The 22,656-nt window shown below is 41.0% G+C and overlaps 1 long non-coding RNA gene across 4 annotated transcripts in view; it reads left to right on the forward strand.

Moving 5' to 3' along the window:
- The window catches only part of LOC135452402 (uncharacterized), a 270,903-nt gene that overhangs the window by 116,752 nt on the left and 131,495 nt on the right, over positions 1–22,656 (forward strand). For 2 of the 4 annotated variants that reach the window (XR_010441606.1, XR_010441605.1), the window contains exon 1: positions 16,054–16,180. The exons of the other annotated variants lie outside the window; for them this stretch is intronic. This is a non-coding gene — a long non-coding RNA (uncharacterized LOC135452402). Of the gene's footprint in view, positions 1–16,053; positions 16,181–22,656 lie in introns of those variants that run through there. 4 annotated transcript variants of the gene reach the window in all.

Genomic DNA, 22,656 nt, shown 5'->3' on the forward strand with positions numbered 1-22,656 from the left:
AAGATAAAACACAAAGAGAATAAATACTGGTATCAGAGTGTAGTCAGAGTCTGAGCCTCACCTGTGGAAGGTGATGGAAAAGACTCTGCCCTGCTCACATCAGTTGTGGTGCCAGACCCAGCACCTGGGCGAGACATAAAATGTCATTTATTTTTCTGGGGGGAAATCATCTCTCAGGTTTCTATGGACTGCTTTTCTAAGGAGGAAAGGACAGCTACTCCCTTCAGCTGTAATAATAAATATAAATGGACTGGTGTATGAAAGGAAAACTTGCTCATCACTAGAGAGACCACATTAATGAAGTCTGTCTGAGGAAGAGCACCTCCACATAAGTAGCCAAGGTGTGAATGGAAATTATATTATCCCACAATTATTTTTTAAAAAAATATGTTACTTCAGGTGCTTCTTCAGTCCGTGTCATGAAGATCAGTGCATATGAGCTCTGAACATGATCATTATCCTTATTATGTGTGATCTGTGCACAAAAAAACATCTTCTATGAGATGGTAAACAACAGTTTTCCAGGGCTGAAGCCCCCTGAGGTCTGCTGGAACTGCACACACTCCCAGCAGTTTTAGATGGGAGAGGTCAGAAGAAACAGCTTGCCACCAGGAAAAAAGACATGGCAAACACATGCGAAAAAAAGATAAAAAAAGTCTAAAAAAACCCCCAAGAAAACCCCCACCACCATCCACTCCAAAAAACCACACGTGCACTAACCCAAGCATACATGAATTCCCACTGCTCCATATTGCCACATTTATAGATGCAGGAATGTAGGGCTGCAGAAGTGGATGGTGGAATTCAGCTGTGGTTTGGAATTTATGATTGACGCTTTTGAGAAGCCACCATTAACCATGGCTTTAATGAAAATTGGCTTTGTTCCCTTCGGTTTTTCTTCTGCAGCAGCCCCTGGGTGTATGGGATATGTAACTCCCTCCCCCAGCCCAAAAATGTTGATAATGGTGGCTATTTTGGGGAAGACAATTGCTGATGAAAAGAACTGAATGGATTTTCCCTCCTCACTGGATAGGGGTTCAAATGCTTTTCAGAAAGCGTGAAGCAAAAATCCTGCTGCACCTCTGTGGCTGGTCAGCTGCGTTTGTTGTCCTTTGGCTCCAGCTGGAATTAGCTTGGAATGTCAACTCCATCCCTGCCTTTTGCATTTTAATTACAAATGAAGCAGCCTACAAAAAAAAAAATGTAGCGTACAACTTGTAAATGGACCGTTTCTTAAATGTTAGCTGGAGCTCAGGGGCTTAAGATGCAAGAGGTGGGAAGGAGCTGACATCCAGCGGTGAATTTGTTGGAGGGAAAAAAATCAGACATTCAAAATTGGGATGAACTCTTAATTAATTTTAAAATAATCTCCCCACTGGATCTGCAGGAATACAGTTAGAAAGAAACAGACGTATTAAATGGAAATATTTTATTCCTAGTAGAGGGAGCTGGTATCTCTGATCCTTCTGTCCATATGAACAAATGTTTGACAGGAAAATCTGAGTTCTTGGGCCTGGTTCTTGGTTCCTGAGCACTGATTATTTCTATAATTCTAATTATTTTTAAGAGACTGTTTTCAAAAGCTCTCCTGTACCCACAAGAGTTCTTCTGTTGCAGGCAGGCTTTGGGAAGGGAAGGTTCTCCTCTCCAAGACTTGTAGATTTTAGCAATTCCTGTCAAATACTAAAAGTCTTGTGGTTTCTTTTGCTTTATTGTTAATTTTTTTAGCACAAATACTGTTTAAACATTGCATACAAAGAAGGCATAGAAACCTTGAAAGAGTAACTGGCTGGGGTCAGTCATGTTCTCTGTGAGCTGGGTAAAACACAGGAAGAAAACAAAGTACAGAAGAGCAAAGCATTGATGGGATTTAATTTTGTTGCATAGAAATATTTTGAACCATAACTGTGGAAAGACCTTCTCTGTATTACAGAATAGTTGATGTTATGTATAGAAAGAGTTTGTGCCATTTTCAAAATAACTTTTTCCTTGTTACTTAACTATCATGTGGTAGGGAGGTGTCTCTAAATCAGGGGTTATATATGATATATACATTATATATCCTGGGATGAAGGATATGTCCCGGGAAGGGGTGAAGGAATGGCTGTACTGTTTTGCCTCCTATATTCTCCCTTTGTTAGAAGAAACAAGAGCAGGAGAATCCAACAAAAAAATATCGGAAAATGGAGAGTGAAATGTCTGAAATTGGGGGAGCAGCAAGTAGTACCAGATTCTGTGGGTTTGGGGTTTGTTTTGTTTCTTTTTCTTTTTTTTTTTTTTTTGGTTGGCTTCTTTATTTCTTTAAAATTTTAGCCTCTCTTACTGTGCCAGCTGGAAACCAATATTCTGATTTTATTCCCAGTGTTTAATAGCTTTGATTTCATAGTCTTTCTCCTCCTCTTCCAAAAGGCTAAAATTTTAATTGACACATTCCTGGAAATGTATTAGGTCAATTTAGAGTAAAGCATGTCGTTTATGCAGTGTGTGGAGTCTTGGTTTTCGTGTAAAATACTGCTCTTAATTGATTATCATGTACATGAATTTTCTGCATCATTTACACTTACAAATGTGCATTGCACAAAAAGCTAATAAATCTCAGAGGTTTGAATATTAACAACACTTTATCCCCCTTGTGTTATTAGCAGAGAAATCAGCACTAGGGACTGGCAAACTGTTGCTCCCATGAGTGGCCTTTCCCAGCACAAGGAGCCCTTTGTCACGTAAATGGTTTGGTTGGAGAAAATGACAATATCTGACCAGTGTCGGCAGCAGAACTGGGGAGAAGCAGAGCTGCTCGTGTGTGTGCAGGCATGGAGGTCCAGGTCAGTGTCCTGCTCTTTAGTTTGCTTCCAAGGAGTGAGAGAAAAATCCCTCTCTGTGAAGCGGGATGGAGGAATTGCCCAAACCATCTGAATATTCACACTGCGGGATAAAGCTGCAGTGCACGAGCAGAAGAGCAGGAGGCTGTCCAAAAGGCACAGTGCTGCCCCAAAAATTGTTACGATATGCTCAGGGGAAGGGTAGTTGTGTTCCCATCCCTGAATCAGCTCTAGGCTGTGCTGCTGGGTGATTTGAGTGTGTTGAAGGCTCTGGAGTTGGATCATCACCGCTTCCCAGATTTTAGCTGGAGCAGGAGGCTTTGTGGCTCTCTGAGAGTCTTGCTGGTTTGAGTTGGAGGAGACCTTAAAGATCATCTCGTTCCAACCCCCAAAGGAAGGAGGAATGTCATCTTAAGGGAAATGACAGATCAGGGTGTGATGTAGAGGTGATCTCCCGTGGACTCTGTTATGGTCTAGCTGGGAATACCAAGAATATTTTTAACATCAGATCCTTGTTGGTCATATTCCAGCCCTGACCATATCCTGCACATGCTGTGATTCGGAAGGTTTTGGTCACACAGTCTCAGTGTCTGAAAGTGTGGGGCTTTGCTTTATTACTTGATATTGCTGTAATGTGTGGCTGAGCACAATTCTGTGGTGCCCTACTCCATAGATAGCTACATTTTATTACTAGGAATAATAACTGCCTTTGCATATACCTGTTTTTATTCCTTTTTTTTTTTTGTCTTTAAATTGGGCAGTGTAATTTACTACAATTTTTTCACTGAACTGAATTGCTGAAAAATAGTTGCCCTTAAAAACATGTAAAACAAAGGGAAACAAGCTTTCTCTCTCAGTTTTTCACTTAAAGGCACACAAAGAAATGGGGGCATTGCTTCGCCTGTGTGTCTGACCATCAGTCAGAAAACTCTAAGTAACCCTAATGGAAGCTGAGGATTAGACATGTTTATTGAGGGAGTAGAATTATGCCCCTTAGAAGGGATGCTAGCTCGGGATCACTGCGGTATGAATCACTGGGACTGTGGCCAAAGGTGGGAAAGAACACGGCTGACATTCGCAACCCTCCCAGCTATCAGTAAGTACAGCCAAAATAATTACCCCAAGGCATCTGGATAACCCAGCCTAATTAGCGGTGCCTGAAAACGAGTGGGTTGCATGTTTATACCTGAAGAAATCAAATTACCCTCATACATTTCACCAGGGGCTCTTCCAATTCATTGCTCTGTTGATGAAAGAGGCAGCTATTTACCATAAAGTCACAACCCCGCAGCCTGTGGCTATTCGCCACGTTGAAGAGTGTTACTGCCCTGCAGGGAAATTATTCCTTTTACTGGAGTTGAAGGCAATATTCTTTGCACTGATGAGCTCTAATACTTTTATGGTAGGTGGCATGGACTGTGGAATATACACAAACATAGTAATATGCACTTAATTAGATTACTTGTTAATATCGTTCATTCATTTAATTTGGTCAAAACTGCTGTAGCCAAATGTTCACCCTGAGCTGCAGATCTCCATTCCCAGATCTGAGAGCAAGATTTAGAGAGAGTTTTAACATCCTTGTGGATAATAATATCCATAATTAAAACGTTTGAGGCTAACCCGTTTGGAAGGGAATGTAAAGCCTCACATTTTAGCCAACCGAGTAAAGAGTAAAATCAAATCTTTGAGGTTGTAAAATTACCCCAAATCATCATAATTTCTTGCATCACCTCTTGAAATGTCTAACCCAATGATTTGATCACACAACATCTTTAGCAACTATGAACCAAATCAAGTCTGGCAAATTCTTAGTTCATTAGTACAGCCCAGCTTCCCTCTGTTGCCATCAAATGTGAAAACTCAGAGCAGCACTACTGCACAAATATCAATGTTAGGAAGTTGCCATTTAGAAACAGTGACTGAAAAAGACACAGATCTAAGTTGTACCTGAAACATGGGAAAGGAAGGTTTAGGGAGAACATTCATATATTTAAGAATGGCTTTATTTATTTCTTAATGGTTATTATAAGAACTGTCATGTGCTTGTGTGGGTAACAAATTTAGGGATTGTCACAGTTAAAGTGCTTTGAGTGGATTTTGAGTCAAATTAAGGGAAGACACAGTGATATACAAATCTAATTTTGTCAACATTGTAGAGTTTTCTCTGAACAAACGTGGTGCATCTTGCCACCCCATCATGGAACTAAATCCTGCGGTATATATACCTGGCAAACTGTCTTGTATGGACAGATCCATCCTTGGGTACTCTGCACCAGAGTTTAGAACCAGAAATTCCCAGGATCAGAGAAAGTTCTGAAGGGGGAGACACAAAACCTTATGACTTGTTCTGAGTTCACTTTAAATGCAGATATTTTTCTGCTTACTTTTGATGTGTGAGTGAAGTATAAAGGAGATAGGGCATATAAAATGGTGCCTGGGTATATTAAAGCAGCTCTTCACCTCCAGAAGGCAAGGTTGGGATTGGAGTTTAGTGGCCCCAGGCTAGTCACTAGTGGGCAGTTGCCCACACTGCTAAGCATAACACAGTTTAGCAGAAATCAGAACAATTGACAGTTTCTTCTCAAGAGATGCTGTAGACTCATTACTGGAATTGAAGGGGTGTTGGAGGTCAGAGCTGAAGTGCATTGGCAGATCTGTGTGGAGGAAGTTTGCGGCACTCTGTGTGGTAGGACAGATGGTGCTGTTGCTGTCTAACTTTCATGAGCACTAAAATTCACCAAATATCCCTCCTGCCCCAAAACAAACAAACACACGCACTCACAGACATGCACAAGTAGTCCCACACAGTTGAGAGCAGTCAGTGTCCCTGGCATCCTTACCAACTTTCCTACTCATTTAACACCAGCACAGATTAGAGGACACGGGAACGCAACACTCCGGGCTATTTGCTGAATGTAGCTCATAATGATTGACACTCTTGCCTGCGTCCCCACTTTGAACTACATGTTGTATATTATTATTTTTTGTTATTGTCCTTTAAAATGCTCTGAGATATAACATATGGCAAGTGCCAATGCACCACGGTGCAATGTAATTTAGTCAAATATCAGAAGCGTAGACAGTGCAAATGGAAAGCAGGAGAAATATCTGATCCAAGTGCCTACTGGTGTAATTGACTCAGTCGAGCCAGCCTGTGTCATTAGTCCTATAAAGAGTTGCATTTACAACAATAAAACTGAAAAGCATGGAAATTAAAAGCTGTTAGAATTTCCTCTTGTGTGTATTTATCTGCACGAGCGCTGTATACTCCCTGCACAATTTTGTAATCTGTTTGGTAAAGTGGCATTACAGTAACCTGTGTCAGCCCTGCACTGTATATCAAACAATATCACACTCCAAAGGAGGATTAATCAAAGTAACGGATGCGCCGGTTTAGTGCTCCGTGTCTGCTGTCAATTACACACGCAGTAAGCTCACAAATTTAAGCTGCTGAAGAGTATAAAACCAAGGGTCTCTTTTGCTTCCTACCCTGGTGTGCTGAAACACCCCCAGCTGACCGAGCTGTGAGTTTTGCCAAGGGTTTGTGGGCAGGTGAGGCGAGTCCAGAGCCGGGCGATGCGCAGGGACTGTTTGTGTTTGGCTGTGTCGGAGCTGAGTGGCAAAGGCAGTTGATGGACAAGTGCACCCCAACAAGGTTTCACTTATTAAAGAAGCCTTGTCAAACAAGCTGAAAGCCCTGCATATAAGTGACCTTTCTGTTCACCTCCCATTACAATGAAGATTTGAGCATTCCTTGCGAGCCTTCCAGTGTCGACATTAAAGAATCAGAGTGTCTTTCCATCTCTGCTGATGTGCCACTAGACCACTTAACAGAAAATTGAGAGAGTATATTACAGGGTGAAAGAGCAGAGTTCGGAGGTCACTATCATTCTCATTAAGAGATGTTTCTATGCAGTGCCCATAGGTGGATGAATCAATACTTTCTGTCTGAAAATGATCACGCTTGGTAAAGAGTGCTTTAATTGGGCTGTTACTGTTTATGGAGAGTGAGTATTTATGGGGTTTCATGACAATAAACAGCAGAGTGGATGATGGCTTCCATGTTCCTTTGTGGGATGTGATGTGACAAGTGGGATGACAGAAGATTTTGACATTTCAGACCTCCCTTGAGTGAGGGGAGAGCAAACTCGTAGCAATTGGCCAGGAGCTCCCAAGGTCCCAAATTGTTTGATGCACACATTGTTTGAATAGAGAGGCCTTTATTTCAGATATCTTTTTAAATGTTACACATTCAAGTAACTAAACATGAAGGGTCTGATAGACAACCCTTTTTTCCCTCTTCTCTTTCTCCCCCAGTTTTAGTGTTACTGGGTGGGTCTGTATAATGCACAGCATTTTCACTGTCAGAACAGAGGCAGAGAGAAACAAAGGTTACAGGGAAAAGGAGACACTGGGATCTCTGGATCTCACAGAGAAACAATCAAACAAAAATAAGAGAACTGAAAACCAGAAGCTCTGCTGGCTGTGGAGGACAGGAACACTAAACTCAAGCAGAATCAGTCTTCAAAGAAAAATCCTGAAATGCTGCCCAGCATCATCATCTGTGCAACCCAAAGTAAAGAGTGTGGCCATGCACATGAAAACTCAGGGCACATGGCAGGCTGGGATCTTCAGCCACCCTCACTGCTTCAGACAGAAGAGTGTTAAACTAACCTTCAATAAATCTCCCTGATGCCGATGTAGTGTACACATCCTGACAAGTTATTTATTTTGAACATGTTTTAGTTGAGATTCTTGAGTCTGACAGTCCCACTGCATTGTATCTCTGCTTTCCCAGTTTGAAATGTGTGTATTTTGCAGCTTTTTTGAAGGAAGTCTGGGCATTTGGGGTAAGCTGAATGTGGAGAAAATAATAGAAAGTTTCAGAGAATCTAGACATGAATTAAACCAGCTGTCAGGATTTTAACTGAGACATGCAGCAGTGATCGTAATGTATTAAAATCAGGTGTATCTCCAGAATTCCCCCATACTTTGAAAGGCATTCAGATGGAAGTGTGTTGTCCCCAGTATTGGCTCCAGTGTGGCAAGATTGGAAAGGGAATTGGACCCTGAGGATGTGACCACACACTGGTCAGTTTGCAGAGCTGAGGATGTGAGGTTTAAGATACACACACACATGGAAATGCATAATTTCTGATTATTGCTTTGCTGGCTATTTGAACTTTTTATCGAGGTGGTGTTTGGACTTTTGGCTTCTGGCTAATGTAGCAAATGGTTGTTAAAGAAATTCCATTTAAACCTAGGAAAATCTTTCCTGTGAGTCTGGGCAACATTAGAGCATGTACCCAAAGAAGCTGTGGGACCTCCAGCATTGGAGAAAATCAAAATTCAGCTGGACACAACCTTGGGCAACCTGCTCTGCTTGAGTTGGATAGGGAAGCACCAGAGCTGCCTTTCCCCAGCTTCAGCTATTTTGGAATTCTGTGATTCCATTATATTACATATTTTTGCAGGTGAATAGGTAAAGGAGTATAGGAAAGGAAATTCAAACACTTCTGTGGTCCTCGTTGTCACTGATATACTGACATTTAATGGAATTTTGGTTGCAAGGAGCATTTGTGTTATATTGTGTATCATATTCTATATTTTATATTCTATGTTATATATTTATCTTAGATATATACTGTGTATGTTTTCTGGTGGGGAAACTCAGACACAGAGATTACCTTTCAGAGCTCCAGAAGCATTTAGGTGACCAACTCTTCCTGGCTTCAGAATGAGTTAAGCACTGCTCTGTCTTCATGGGTTTGTGTTCTGGTAATTTACTGTAACATGGGGTATTTTAACCAGGGCTCTGTGCACTGCACCATCTTCTCTTGTGTCACTAATGAACAGCCTAGACAGGATTGCTTCTGCTCAGTCTTTTCTCTTTTTGTCTTTTAATTTATTTTCATTATATTTTAAATGTATGTTATGCATGTTTTTTAAAATGTTATGTCTTTTTCAAAAGCCCAAGACTTCTTTAGGGTAGAAGCTGCAGTAGAAGTTGTCTACTAAACAAATCCAACCATAGATGATTTTCTTTAGCAAACAGAAATACTAAATTTTCCAAGTCCAAAGACTGACAATTCTGTGTTTTCAACAGAAGTGAATTACAGACTTTTGCTTAAAAAAAGTCCATTATGAATTTAATTATATTTTCAGGGGTTGTTTGTATAGGATTGCAAATTACATATAAATGAAGGCAAAGTCTTTCTGAAAGCATGTGTTGTTAGGAGAAAAATAACAACAACAACAACAAAAACCCCAGGCTCCAGTTTTGATGGGAAAATATTACTTCTGGTTATTGTTTCATCAGTAATCCATAATACCTCCAAGGGAACTGCTACAGTCTGTCATCTCATGGACAGCTAAAAAAAAATGGCATGCTATAGAACTGGTATGCCCTGAGGGAACTTTTGAATAGCTGATACCCTATTTGTGCAATAGATATTTTCCTTGATAACTGGAAATTAAGCTTGCCTGGAAGAAATGTAAATATCATCTCTAATTTGCGCTCTGAATTACCATTAAAAATTATGTGTGCACATAATGATATCAAACATTTCAGAGCTTAGAAGCCATGATAACACTTGGCACTCTCAGCATCTTCAAAGCACTTCACAAATATTGCCAGTACATCCTTCTTCCACCCCATATTGTTATCCCCACTTTACAGATGAGGCAGAGGGGTCAGGGAGGTTTCTTGGTGCCTTGGGATCAGGCTGGCTATAAGTAACACTGCTGGGATAGGGACTCGAATTTGCCTGTGATTAAGCCACTCTAGGTAGACTGCTGGTGGTGCTAATTTACTTACAGGTTGGCAAAAGTAATATATGCAGTGACTGAAGCACACACGATACCATTACATAGCTGTTGTGTCTCCTAACCTAGTTAAGATATAGCTGCAGGACAAAGATTTTGTTTACATCAAAAGAATGACTGGAAATAGATGGACTTTTCCTGCATAGATGCCAGTAAAGTGCTTGAATTAGACTGATATATGATTTAAATGTAAACAGGCTAAATCAAAGGAAACTCATTCAAATTAGACCCTGTTGCTAATATATACAATTATTGCAATTGCAATTGAAGGGGGAAGAGAAATGTAAAGATTTTTTAAAATCATAAAAATTGTAGAGACTCAGCCAAAATTGACCTTGACCTTAGTTAATGCCATGCCAAAAGCAGTGCAAACTGCTAAATCCTTTATTGCCTTGGGTTTTGGTTCTCGCTAACAAATTCCCAGGTGTTGCATTAAATATTTGATCACAGATTTGCAGTCTGGAGGGGATTTAATGATAGGTGATGTTCCTACGTTTGGGGTCTGGTTCTGGCCTATGGAAGCATATAAGAAGTTTTCTGATCTTGTGGTGACAAACCAGATTTGGCAGAGAATTTCCAGCAGAATTCCCTGTTGCCTGATCTCAGCACTACAAGCTCTTGCAAGTCTTCCATGAAATTTATTCTCAAGGGAAGCTCCTTTCCATGTGTCTAAAAGTCAGGGAACCTAAAAAAGTAGTTTTTGCACCATTTCCCATTTTCTTGAACTCTCCAGTAGAGAGAGTTCAGTTCACTGCTGCTGAACTGGTTTTACTGGTGTTAGTGGCATGTCTCTTGCTCAAACACAAACCTTAGCCAGGGCAGAAGCTGAACCTGCCTTCAAACCAGACAGAAGGATCTCAGGTAGTCTCCAAGACATGGTGAAGTGTCTTTTTTCATTTGTTGGATCCAGATGTGACCAGCTGACACTGCTCTGCTGCTGGGAGAACAGCGAGATGTGGGATTCCTGAAGGGTCCTGCCTTCCTTTGTGTCCTAAAGATGTCTGTGGCTGAGCTGTGACTCCGTAAACTCCATGGAGTTTGTTTTTGCATTGCTATGGAAGGGCCCCAGTGCTTCCTGCAGGTTGTCACTGCTGTTTTATAGCCATACCCAGCCTTTGATGGAAATTCCCCCTCCTGCCACCTCTCAGCACCACGGGGTTGTTTGGGCTGCCTTACAGGACTGTGTTCCGAGCAAAGTTTGTGCAGGCTGTGGTCAAACATATGGTACAGATTCTGTGCAGATTCTAAATCTTGGGATCATAAACTGGTAGAAGGGAGCCATAATTCCCTCCCCTTCCTAAATCATAAGATAAAAGGCAGCTTTGGCTCGGCGGACATGTCTGGATGTTTTAGGAACGACATTCCTGACGGGGGATGTTTGACATCTTAGCAGATAGAATTAGCGGCATTAAGAGACCCTAACACCAGCATAAAACGTGAGAAGTAATAAAGCCATCCTAAAAGATCTCATGTGAGGAACTTAATGCACGAGCCTAACACTCGGCTCAGATGCAGTTGGTGGGGATTGATGGACTCTCAGGATTCATCCTGGCTTATCGTTCTTCCTGAGGAGATGATAGCCATAATGTCACTTCCGCAGTTCAAAATGTGTTGTAATTACTGTTAGAAATCCCAGATGTCCCCTCCAGATAACCCGACTTCCAAAGATTGGGCAGAAAAGCTGCAGCTGCAGAGAAGCGACTCTCATGGTAACTTTCAAAGTTTTAGTTAGCTACAAGAAAAAAATTTATTTCTTCTTTGAGCCTTTCATATTCCATAATTTTGAGCCTTCTATCAGACAAATATTTTTCCAAGATTGTCAGAGACATAATAGCATGGCTTTAGAATTTTGTGTTTTCATGGCAAAATTTGCAGTGATTATGAAGGGGCGAGGATTTTCTCTCTGTTAAATGGAAAAACAATGTTGATAATTATGTAAAGTGCAGAAACATTCTATTTACAGTAGACAAACAGTACAGTGATTGAATTTGAAAGGGAAAAAAAAATACCAGCCAAGGATGCGAGCTTGAATTTGGTAGTTGCAATTCACTAATCACAAAATAATTCAGTAGCGCTGAACAAAAAAGGCGTTTTTATCACCATCTCCTCTCAGTTCACAGGCGGCATTGTCTGTCCTACCGTTTCATGTCAGAGAAGAAGGAATTTTACCAAATGTTTGATTTATTAGAAAGTGAATGATTCTTTGCAGCCATGTGGGGCTAGCCCATGTTTCAATAAGACAAATTGCACTGTAGCATTCCACTGGCAGCCAATGATAACTCATGATCCAGACAGAGTCGGTTATACCAGAATGGATGAAAAGCAGGAGCAAAAGGACACAGAGTAGAAGAAAAGAAAATGCTTCAAGAGCTGTTATTTAAAAGAACACAACAAAACAACAACAAAACCTAAACAATATTTTAGCTACTATTTAAAAATCTTTCAATTAAGATTCTGCGCAGCATTGCAAGCAGAGCATGGCAGAATAAAGAGGATCATGTTATCTCTTTCCCAGTAGTAAATTATCATATTTATACTGAAAAACATGCCACTGTCAACTTCAGTCATTTGTGTAATTGGAAAAAGGTAAATGATGTAGTAAATGAGACCCTACAGTCAGGTTTTGTTCCAAAAATGGAAATAAAAAAAAAAAGAAGCAGTGGCAAATGGTGCAGGTTTCAAATGAATTAATGTCAACTGCAAAAAGCAATGTCTAAGACAAACAAAATCTGACTGTTCTTGACCTTTAGTTAATATTGATAGTTTATCACTGGAGAACTCATTGATTTATTTTTTCGCTTCATATCTGATTATCACTTCAAAATAGTACTGAATATTTCAAAACAGCTCAGTCCCCCGCCTTTCAGTTCCTGCTATTCCGGATTCCATCTAAAAATTTCTTTATTTCCAAATGCTGCTTTTTAAATAGGCAGCCCCTGGGCAGCAGCCCCCAAGGTGATGGGTTGTTTCCTGCTCGCAGAGATGCGTGTCATGAAGTGCTGCCTCTGCCCGTTGGCTTTGTTCTTGGGGATCCACGGAGCAGGAAGGGTATTGAAATATACAGGAATCTTGTTCCCAGGGAGCTGACAGCCAGACCTGAGGGACACTGTGAAGTGCATACCTGGTATGTCTAATTTTAGGCCTGCCAGCCCTGACAGTAGTCCTGGGGAAAAAAAAAAAAAATCTATACTAATTTCTCAGTGACATACTGCTGTAAACTGCAGCATTTTTCATTCCACTACCAAAATGTTCTTGTGCATTTTTTTCCCCCAGTATTATTTAAAGGAACTGTCAAGCCTTCAGCATTTAACAAGTATTTTTAAACCGTGTTTTTCAGTGTAAACCTGCCATGTATTCAAGGTATTGTTGCATGAAAAAGCATAAACTAAACTATCATATCAGAAAAGAAATCAGCATTAGACGTAAAACCAACTTGGTTTTATTGCTTAACACTAATATTGTTCCCCATGGGAGAAGCATTGCAGTGTGATGGGTTCTGGGGGCCCTGTGTGGGCTGGTGTAAGTCAGGAATCCCCTATGAATTTTGATGAGGCTCTGCAATTTTACATCAGCTCAGGATTTTCGACCGCAGGTTCAGCGTGTACACTGTGTTGAAATAAAGGTGCAGTCATTTTAAATATAATTGAGTAGGCTCATAAGAGGTTCCACTTAGAAGGTAAATTATGGTAACAAGTCAAGAGTGTACTCTGTGTAGTTTTCATTTCAAGTGTATGGTCTTCTGTATTCACTTAACTAGGCACACAAATCTAAGCAGACAGATGAGATAGAGGCAATCAAAGAGAAAAGCTTTATTTGGAGCTTATGGGAGTATTGAAGTTTTATTTTGTAGTGTTTCCCCATGAGGCAAGTTCAGAAAAAGACTGAAGTGATGGATCACAAACAGTTTAATATCTGAATTGCTGGCTGTTGATCAACAGAATTTTGGACTCCTCCCTGTATAATTCTGAAAATCTTCTCCCCAGTTTGAATATTTAGTGAAAGTGCTGGGGAAGGAATCGCTCTGGAGATTTTGTAGTGTGCTCTCTGTCTCAGTCAGGAGGAACTGAATGCTGTTTGTGCCTTTCATGCCTGTGGATGTACAAATAATGCTTTGGGTCTTGTTCTTTCCAGACAGCAGTTTTTGCTTCAGGGAATGATGAAGGTCTAGAAAAACATTCTCTTAATATGGGAGAAGTGGCAAAGGAAACATTGCAGGGCATCAGTGTAATGGCCTGTGTTAACAACGTGGAATTGTTTAATGCCTGTGTTATGTTATACTTTTATAGCTTTCAAGCACTGCTACACAGTTTTGAGTCCACAACAGCTCCTTTTTTAGTACTCACCCTTGTGTCAATTAATGTTTTCACGCACTTCAGGTGACTTTGAGGCCAGTTGTGTCAATGTGTGCATGTAAAGGTAACTTTGATCACTTCAACATGAGTTACCTGCAAGTACAAGCATTTGAAGGAGATAGACCCTTAAACAAAATCAGTAGCCTCAACCTCTTCCAGACATTTCTTTACTAGACCTTTTATACCATCCAGTATTTTTATTTACTTTGGCCCATATAAAGTAGCTTGTCCTCACAATGAATAAAAGCCATAAACAAATTTATTCTTATTTACAATCCCTTCTGCAGATTGCCTAATGTCCTGATTTTTTTTTCTTTTTAAAAATTCTTCTTAATTTTTTTTCTAGCTTCAGAAACTGAAAACACATAGCCATTGAATATGGTATATGTGCCTGATTTATCCCATAAAATTCTAACACCAGTGATATGGAAATGAACTGAACTGATAGCGCTGTGTAGCAACACAAACAACAGTCAGCTTGTGCTTAGAACCACAGAATTGTTAAGGCTGGAAAAGACCTCTGAGATCATAAATTCCAAGCACTGACCCAGCATTGCCAGGTCCACCACTAAACCACGTCCCCAAGTGCCACATCCTGATGTCCCAATACATACTGAATAATTTCTGAGATTAAAAAGTGGGTAGAGGAAATGAGCAGGAATTTCTACTGAGGGAACAAACTTCCAAAGGAAGAGTGTAATCAGTAAATTCCTATACTCCCAAAAGAAGTTTGGGGAGCATCATCCTGCTTCAGTTGCAGCTGACTGCCTGCTAAGGTGATTCATCATTATATTTTTGATGAGGGAAGTAATTAGAAATAAAGCAGGCAGCAGCAGAAAGCTGGTTCAGGAAGCACTAGACTTCCATGTGTGTATGTGTGTGTGTATATATATTTATATATTTATGCACATGTGCTGCCTCTCCCTCCCTGAATCACCTGTTGATAGCACCTTTGTTCTACCACCAAGAGAGAAGATGTGTCAAGGACACATCAGAGTCGATGCTGCAGGCCTGCTGTGCTGTATGTGATGCTTTCCAGTTGGCTCTGGGTGTTTCTTTTTGCTCTGGAACATCTGAGCTAATTCCTGTCTCCATGAGGCTGGAAGATGTTTTGCAGAGGGGCACTGGAGAGGTTATTTCGCTCTGCCAATAAGGGTGTCATTTGGTTTGCAGAGATTTGTGAACAAAACCCAAACCAAATCGCAACTCTTCGCTTAAATTTGTAACTGGTCACATTTCCAAAGCTGGGGATTTTACAGCATTCACAAATATCCAGTACAAAAGACAAGTGGAAAGGTTTGTGTAGCTTGAAGTCAGAGCTATTCAAATGCAGAAAATCTGTGTGAAAACATGTACATTAGTTTACAGCTGTACAAACCAGTCCTTGCTTTGAATGCTCCATAGACTGCAATTTCTGTATTTTTAGCTGTGAGCTCTGTTGAATTGGAAGCTTCTAACAATGCAGACAAGTTGGGTGCAATTTCTTTGGAAATATTTCACATTGCTCCATGTCCGATTCTACTTGTGCTTCACTAAATAAAGAGGAGACTCATCAGAATCCAGAACTTATCACAGAAATTAGGAGGTAGACAGCTAAAGTGGGGGTTTACACACTGAAAAGACTGGGTATTCTTGATTACAGCCTGTATTGCAGGTTTTTGTGTTAGCTGAAGGGGTTATCATCAGTTTCATCTATAGCTGCTGGACACTACCCCATAGCAGAGCTGACCATGCCTGGAAAAGCTGTTCAGCAGGCATTAAATCATCAGTGGAATAACTTCAGAGGAAAAAACTTGTGAAAGTAGGATAAGAATGAGCAGCTATTACCTATATAAATAAATAAACTTCTACCCCTTGCAGAAATGTAACTGACTTTAAAAAAATTCCCTTCTACAGCTCCCGCACATTTCTCGGTGTGTGCGTTCCTGAGTCATTCACAGAGATCCTTATGTGAGTCCTTTGCTGCACTAAAATCTACTTTCTTGGAAAATGTAGAACAAATACTCAGGCTGTGATCTCATTCCTACCAGTGCCGGGGATAGGAGTCCCAGGGGCTTCACTGCAAATTAGATCCCCTGGAAAGAGACAGAGAGCCAGAACGGATCCGACCTCGCTGCCGTTCCTGGGAGCGAACTCCTATTCTTCCGTGCCCTCCCTGCCTTGCCTCTGACAACTTTTCCAGTAAGATTTTCCCTCCTGCGTGTGCTGTCTGTTCCCTTTCCCTCCCACCCCCAGGAGAAGTTCAGGACAGGTATTGAACGAGCTGCCAGGCTCCGTGAGCTGCCCGGCAGTGGCTATCCCCATTCCCTGGGTCCCGTAGGTTATTTTCCAAAGAAGTGTGTTTTGGTTTAATTCTGTTTTTCCCAACCTCTGTTCTCATAACTCCATCCTGTTGCTCTTTTGATCAGTTATACATCAGCTGTAACATAACTCTGTGATTTCATTTTGGTGCCGCTTACTTCATCCGAAAAGGAACTCGCTCTTCAAAGAAAACTTTTATTTCATTGTCTGCCACGTATGCAAGTATTCCCTAAGGATCGGGGTTATTTATTATTTCTCTTCCCCTCTTTGCTGTCCCCTGTTCCTCTCCAAAAGACTAACAGACACTAATCTCCTTTCATCAGGTTCCCTCCTTCCTAATTTTTTTTTCTTTTTGCACAAAATGCTCGCCACTACCTTTAACACCTTATTGTGTCTGGAGTGATAATTACTTTCAGTTGCCGCAGCTGGTGCATGGGGAGGCGTGCGGGCCCTGTAAATTGGGAATGGGCAACCTGGGTGGGATTGCAGGAAAACACAGAGTTCTGCAAAATCAGAGAACACAGCTACAACAGGGATAGTTTTGTTTTTCTCATGTTTTTTCTTTTTTTTTTTCCTTCTTTTTTTTTTCCCCAAACTCATCCTTGGGATGTATTTCTAGTGAGTCACCTCCACAACAATTTGTGGTTCCTTTGTTAGAGGAAAGGACTGGCTGATGCACGTGACAGAAAATAAGAAAAATGTGAGTTGGTACCTGACAGACTTAGTTAAATCTCACATTTGGAAACAACACACATGGACATATCTGGATAGGGGGACACATGGGTCTGTCAACAGTTTTTAAGATCCTCTGAGGCATTATTAATTCTTATTTTAATGTATACAGTATTCCTCATAACTCACAGAGTCTTGATTCAATCTTTTGCTTCTCTCTTGTTTTAAGTGTAGGCTTGAGAAGGAAATTTGGGCTTATCGTGAAAGTGAACACAAAGGCTGGGTTATAACCTCTCAAAAATAAGATTTCCCAACCTGTATTTCCCCTTTCTTTCTTTAGTTATTATATAAGGAGTAGGCAGAAATTATAAACAGTATTATTAGTGTATTTTTTATGTTAGTTTGCCTATTTCAGTGCCTCACAGAGTATTGAGATGTTTTATACTCCTGCTAACAATAGGGAAATTAGCACACAGTGTTCACTACATAAAATTAGGTTTTTATGAGACTAGTTTATGCATGTTTTCTTATATTTCTTTAAGTAAGAGCTGCTAAATTATTTAATATAAAATCTGAGATGCTTTTAATAAAAGGTTTGCCATAGTCAGCCCTGTTCTGGGCGTGCTGGTTTGAACCCCTATGCTTTGTCTGCTGTCTGCTCTCCCATTCTGTGCTGGAGGCTGGCAGATGTTTCCCATGCCTACCTAAGGTTAGGAATAAGGTCCAGGTTTGGGATCTTTTGCAGTTTTCAGACAGGTGAACAAAAAGCATGACTAATCTGTGAATCTCCCTTCAGTTCCCAAGCTCAGTTAGGCTGGACTTGGGGTTGGGGTCAGGAGTGCTCGGTGTCACACTCAGAAATGTCCCAGTTTCTGGTGTTGTTGTCTGCTTTCAGCTGGAGTGGGGCTGTGCAGCAGAAAAAACAGGGAGGCAGCAGCCAAGATGAGTGTGGGACTTTGCAAATTCCTGGAGATAAAACAAGAGCAAAGTATCACGAGCTTTGATGGAATTATTCTTTTTGATTTGCAGGCAGGGCTCTCTGAGCCAGGGTCTGGGGCTAGGTTAAGGTTATGGTTAGGATTAGGAAGGGTTAAGGCTTTTAAATTTGACAAACTGGGATATTTTGCTGCTTCCAGAAAAGTAAATTGAGGGAAAGTATCAGTATCTTCAAATTTCTTATTCATTGTTTAAGGGCTCTGTGGGTGTCTGGGTATATTTCAGCTAAGAGTTAATATCCCAGTTGGGTCAAGTATGCAGGGGATGGTACAGCCAGAAAAATGTGGTACCCACATTCCAGAGAATAAACTGAGTCCTGTCTTCAAATCATCCCTTATTTGTGGGCCCTTTGCACCAGGAGCTGAAAAATTAATTGTTTTGGTATCATGGCATGGTAAACTCCTCAGGAGTATTGGGTGAGGCTGTAAGAAATTATCCTAATTCCAGAATTGAGCTGTGACTGCTCCAAGATCACTAATGGAGGCAATTTCTATTTCATGTGATTTGAAATATACGAATAGAGTTTCTTTTCAATGTAGTCAGAAAACCTGCCTCTTCCAGCACTGGCACCTGCATGGTGTGACTGCTGGCTTTCTACCTGTATTTGGGGAAAAAACCTCCTTTTTCTAGGTGATAACTTTACAAAGAATGCCATCTTTACTGATTTGGCCCATTGTGAAGAGTTCTCTAGCTGATAAATTCTTACAGTGTTTTAAGATTTCATCACAGCATTTACACAAATCCCAAGTTCAAGTGTCATTTTCAGAGTAGCAATGACATAGACTTTTATGAAAGCATCCACTTTTTTCCTTGTGGCGATTTGCTCTATTATAATTCCCAAATAGGCATTGCAATTCTGAGTTGCAGTCAAAATCTTTGCTGGAGTCGAACAAGAATCCCAGGCACTTGACCAAAGCAGTATTTCAAGAATATATTGTATTTATTTGAAAGACGATAATGCAATGCGGTCATCGTTTGCTTCACTACAGGTATAAATCCTCTAAAACCATTGCAGATGTGGCAGGGATATTGCAACCCATTAACCTAACAGAATGTAACTGTTTTTCTCTAGCAAGGCTTGTCTGACTCTGTCTTTTTCTTTTTTTGCTGCGAGCGTGGTTGTATCTGTTGGCTCTGTGTGTACATTGCGGCGTTGAGTTCCGCTGTCTAGACCACCTCCCTGTGAATTAATGCTGAAATGGAGTGGCTTAAATCCCCACACCTTCCCTCCTTGTTCCTCTGTGTGCACATTGAACTCAGCCAGCTGAGATCTTACTCAGAGTCTGGCACTTTTGTGCTGCCACCCGCTTGAATGGGTATTTTTCAAGCGTTTGTGTATAACTCAGTGTGGGCATGAATGGTAAGGTCTGTCCCTAAAAAAAAAATTAAAAATCACTATTTATTATGGCACTTTAGTGTGCATTTAAGATTCCTCCTTGTTGCTGTGTTTGTGTCCAAAATGGAATTACTAGTCTGCATCTTTGCTGATTGTGAATATGTCCACGAGGCTGAATTTCAGATGTACCCATTTATGAATCTGGCGTATATGCTGAATGCAGCATTTTGTGCAGGTCACGTGTTGTATACAAAACATCTGATAAAATGCTGCTCACAGTCTTACAGATCTTAGAAATCCTTTCCATATGTCTAATCTTAAATCCTTTCCATATGTCTCCATCTATACATGAACACCAATTAGTCAATTAATCTGCCACCTTTATTTAATTAGATAATAAAGAAGAACTTTTTGAAGTTAAATCTTATTTCATTTTTCCAGGAATCAAAAATGACAACTAGTAGCAGCAACAAATTACAAGATAAATTTCCTAATCCACTCAGTGAATACATTAATATTACAGTATTTGCTGAGTTAAAACAAGTCCAACATTCAATATTCCCCTTCGCAAACAAAATACATTTGCACGAATCCAAATAATTTTTTTTTTTGGATAGAAAAACGTCTCTGTGTAGCAGTCCTGGAACAATTGCAAGACATTTTGACTCGTTGGTGTCCTTAGAAATTAACCCTGTGTTAATGAAAGTTCATAAGCAAGAATCCCAGTGCAATGGAAATCCTCCCATGCCCCTCAGGGCACCTCTCCAGCCGCCGAGCCGTGCTCCGCACGCAGGGCAGCCAGAGCAGGGGCCAAGGTGCTGCCTCAGTGTGTCCATCTCCATTGAACCTGTCTCATTAGCATGCCTCTGGGCTCCCCGAAGACATTCCATTTCATCTGAAAGCAAAATATAACAGAAACTGCATGTTTCTGGCTTTGCTGCTGGCAGCTGTTACCTTTCCAGGGGAAAAAAAAAAAAAAAAATTTAAAAATTCCTCTGCCAGGTCCAGACCTGGAATAAATGAAAATAGCTACACTGAAGCCCACAGAGCAATATCATTTTGCACCTAGGGAAGGTTTGTCCCGTGTATTTTTTACTTCAGCTGCAAATAAACTCAATATAGAGCCATTAGTATTTTTAAAAGGTGAAAGGGATGTTATTTGCTTTTTTCTTTTAGCTGTACAAGAAAATTACTTTTTTTTTTCTTTTTCTTCACAAGAAAATAGTTTTCTAATAATAACCCAGTATTAAGTGCCAGGTAGCTGCTTCATGATTTTCCATGCTTTATTGCAGGCAGCTATTGGGAATGGGGTCAGATTTCCAACTCACTGCAGAAGAGCTGCTTTTATTGGGTTGAGCATTGTTGTTTTCTGTCCATGAATTATCAGTTGCTTTGAAGACTGATCACTTCCTTTTGTGGGGATGCTTGAGGAAGGCACAACTTTCTTTTTTGGTACCTGAAGCCTTGTTAGCACGGAGTTTCAATAACCCCCTTTGTTTGTAGGTGCAGGGATAACAGAATTTGGAAAGTGACTTTTTTCTCTGGATTTTTTTTCTCTGATTTCAGAGTGAACCAAACATAAAACAATATTAGAGGCTCTTATGCTTTCACCTTGTGTCATAAAAGAAAATACAACGTGATCTATTTTATGGGCATTAAAAAACCCTACAGATTTCCAAATTAACTGTCCTTGGACTGATTTTTTATAGGGACCTGAATATAAAGAAAATCTCTCAAACTCTCAAACAACTAATAGGGAAAGAAAGCTATTCCTCTGGCAAGTTTTTCAAAGTGAAAAGGAGAATTTAATTGATTCATATCCAGACGTTTAGATCATGCTTTGATGCAGTAGTGGAAGTAGTTTATCTGAATCCCTCTATTTAGACAGATGAAATCATAACAGAATATGTATTTTATAAGTGAGAGAAAAGAACCATCAGGAAGGAAAAATTGCAGCCAATATTCCCAACTAGAAGATGTACTTTAAGTCTTATCACAGTGGATTTTTAGGCATGAACTCTATTAGAGTTACTAACTTGAGGAGGGCTCCTTGTGATCATAAAATAAAGCACCGAGGTTTTATAGGATGTGGGCCTTAGAGATTTCAAAGTTGAGCAAAAGAGATTAGGATTCTTTTTTTTTTATCCTGCTCCTAGTTTTTCGTATTTATGTATTAAGCTGCTTGTATTAAGCTCTTTGCTAAGTAGTATTTCTGATCTATGCTGCAATTTGTCATGACATTTCTCTAGGCAGCTATTATAAAGATGTCTGCTTCCTTTTTTTCTTAAACAAGAAAGTAGACTGCAAATAAGTCACTTGATTTTTAAATTACTACCAATTAAGAAAATGGAGTGTCAGGGTCCAGAAAATTGATAGCTGAATTCTGATCTTGGATCTGGAAAATACTGAGCCATAAAATATTCATACACAGACATGCAGGAAAAAAAAAGCTGATGTTATGTTCATCTGACCAACATATGTTGTTTGTGAGTGTCACTGGAGTTCCAGTTTTTAGAATATGGGGAAAAAGATAATTTGAGTGAAACAGGCAAGCGAGTGCATGATCTGGTGATCACCTAAACAGGTTTTAATTTAGGAACTGTTGATACTGAAGCTGCTTTCCAAGTCTATTCAGTACAAGTCAGCGAAACTCACACTGACTTCGGCAGATCTCGTGGGTTTTTTGCCAGTCTTTTCTAGCAGCTTGTCTGTTCTGCGTCCAGCCCGGGGAGAAACAGCACCTGCCTGCCTGGGTCCTTCTCTGCCTGTCTTGTCACGAAATCGCTTTTTTCCTGAGCGATGCCTTTATCTTTGCTGCCCCCAGCCCGGCAGGGAACTGTCCGCGCTCCGCAGGCACCGCTCGGTCCCGCAGCTCTGCACCCTGCATCCCCGCATCCCCTCATCCCTGCATCCCCTCATCCCTGCATCCCCGCACCCTGCATCCCCTCATCCCTGCATCCCCTCATCCCTGCATCCCCTCATCCCTGCATCCCCTCATCCCTGCATCCCCGCACCCTGCATCCCCGCACCCTGCATCCCCTCATCCCTGCATCCCCGCACCCTGCATCCCCGCACCCTGCATCCCCGCACCCTGCATCCCCACACCCTGCATCCCTACATCCTGCATCCCTCGCCCTGCTCCCCCTGCCTTGGGGAATCCCGCACGCTTGGCGCTTTCTGGGCGTGATCCGGCCCGGAGCTGAGCTCCTCTGGCAGCACCCTGTGAAAAATGAGCATTTTCCGAGCCCTCTGCAGCCAGCCAACGCTGCCAACCCGCTGGTGTCCTCCCAAAAGCGGCAGCCCCCAAGGACAAGGTCTCTGTGTGCAGGAATGGGAGAGGAAGAGGAGTATT

Source organism: Zonotrichia leucophrys, chromosome 10 (genome assembly GCF_028769735.1).
Source record: "Zonotrichia leucophrys gambelii isolate GWCS_2022_RI chromosome 10, RI_Zleu_2.0, whole genome shotgun sequence".
NCBI lineage: Eukaryota > Metazoa > Chordata > Aves > Passeriformes > Passerellidae > Zonotrichia > Zonotrichia leucophrys.